Source organism: Oratosquilla oratoria, chromosome 4, assembly GCF_046742065.1.
Source record: "Oratosquilla oratoria isolate Oo_2021 chromosome 4, ASM4674206v1, whole genome shotgun sequence".
NCBI classification, from domain to species: Eukaryota; Metazoa; Arthropoda; class Malacostraca; order Stomatopoda; family Squillidae; genus Oratosquilla; species Oratosquilla oratoria.
In genome coordinates, this window is record NC_134780.1 from 33,608,532 (window position 1) to 33,611,031 (window position 2,500).

A 2,500-nucleotide genomic window follows, 5' to 3' on the forward strand; every position below is an offset into this window, starting at 1 on the left:
CTCCCCACCCCACCCCTCGCCCCCATGACCCCAAGTGGGGGGTTGGGGGGTTAGATGAATGGCTGGAGGGTAAAGAGGGGGGAGTATGGAAGAGGGGCAGGGGAAAGAGAAGGGGTGGGGAGAGAGTGGGGAGGGAGTAGGGATGAGGAGAGGGACAGGGGGAAAGGGGGAGTGGCAGGTGGTAAGGGAGGGATTAAGGAAAGGGTTGGGGAAGAGGATAAGGGCGGGGAATGGGAAAAAAGTAGGGTAGAGGAAGAGGAGAGGAAGGGTGGGGGAGAGTGAGGAAGGATGAAGATAAGATAAAAGGGAAGGGGAAGCAAGGAGGATAATGGTAGGTAGCCTTTACATGTCGTCATAATCGTTCTCTCTGAGTAAAAAAAGGCGAGTGGGGTTGGCATTGCTGCTGCTGCTGTTGTTGAGGGGGGAGAGCTGGCACAAGAGCGGGTGAGAGAGAGAGAGAGGGAGAGAGAGAGAGAGAGAGAGAGAGAGAGAGAGAGAGAGAGAGAGAGAGAGAGAGAGAGAGAGAGAGAGAGAGAGAGAGAGAGAGAGAGAGAGAGAGAGAGAGAGAGAGAGAGAGAGAGAGAGAGAGAGAGAGAGAGAGAGAGAGAGCGCGCGCGCGCAATGGGAAGAGTGACGGAGCTTGAAATAATAACTGCGAAAATAGCCGCCATAATAACTGGCATAGCGTTGGGGCTAAACGGCAGAGCCAGTTGATGGTTGACATCGATTTGCCCTTTCGTTTGCCACTGTCAGCCTCAATCTCAATCCATCTCAATCTCAACTTCTTCCCATTTTCCTTCCTCTTCTCTCTTTCTCTTTTGACGTAGACCATAAGTTTTCGTTTTTACCCCTGAAGAAATTTTTGGATTAACTGGAGGTTATTGTTAAAATGTACAATGTCAACTATCATATACCGATACGAAACTCGGTATGCTGACGATGAAAGAAAAAGATAAGGAGAATGGGGAGATCGATGGTGGGAACAACAATGAAAAACAGAAAGGGATCAAGTTGGGTGATAGGGCAGATTGGAGTGGAAGACATTGTGGAAGTAGTAAAAGAGAGGAAGTGGAATTGGGCAGGTAAGCTAGCTCGAAGGAATGATGAGCGATATAGCAAGTTTGTTACTAACTGGACGCTGCGAAATGGGAAGCGTGCAAAGGGGAGACCTGACAGATGGTGGAGAGATAAGATAGAGAAGTTTGCAGAAGAGGTGTGGCAGAGGTTGGTACAGCTGTGCGAGTCATGAAATGCTATGAAAGAGGCCTTTGTTCAGCCGTGGACTCAGAATGGTTGATTAATTAATTGATTGACTGAATTGATAAAATAGATTATTTGAATTGAACTTTTGTTAGATATAAAGACTATCGAGAGACTACAAAGAGTAAATACGAAGAGAGGCTAGAAACACTATTGATATCGCCGTTAAAAGATCGAAGAGGAAGAGGGAACTAGGAGGCGGTGTTCATGTCACTGAAGTGGATGGACAAAATTTATTTGGGATAAGAAAATATCACGATTTCATGAGAACAAGTTGAAAAAAAAATCACACGTTTGAAGGATGTGGAAAGAATAGTTTTCTGTACAAATTTCTAAAACTCCTAAAATAGCTTAGAAGATGATGTATCCCAAGTAGAAATTGTTTATGAATTTAAAAGAAGTTATGATAATAATCGAAGAATAAAAAAAGAAAAAGAAAAAAAAAGGCCTCCCTTCCTGTTTATTATAATCAGATCAATACAATAAAGTTAACATACACGCAAGCACGCACACACACACACACACACACACACACACACACACACACACACACACACACACACACACACACACACACACACACACACACACACACACACACACACACACACACGAATCGCATGGCGCAGTAGTAGCATCCGCGCCCGCCACTACGGAGGTCCGGGTTCGAATCCCGTCCAGGGCTGAAATAATTTCAGTACTGCTACGCTGCGGGTTGTTACTCCAACTCTCGTGGGCGGGGAGTTGGGTGTGTGTGTGCGTGTAAGGTCACAGCATTACCCATAGATCGGTCATATATGAGCTCTGAGCTCTCTTCCGGGAAGGAAATAGCTGTCGATCACGAGTCCAACACGTGATCCAAGACCATGGTGAATCACACACACACACACACACACACACACACACACACACACACACACACACACACACACACACACACACACACACACACACACACACACACGCACGCACGGAATGTGATTGATCGCTTGTTTGAAAAAGCCGTGAAGTAGTTGAAGAGATCACGTGATAGCAACGCGGAAGGTTGAGGAATTATGTCACCGGGGCTAAACGATTGTTGGAGGGGGAGGTGGAGGTGGAGGTGGAGGGGGAGGAGAGACAACCTTCGTGGAGACATGAGGGCGAGGACGAGGGGGCGAGGGGGCGAGGGGCGAGGACGAAGACGCTTCTGGAGAAAAAAAAGTCTTGTTTTGGATATTTTCTTAATAATTTTGTTTAT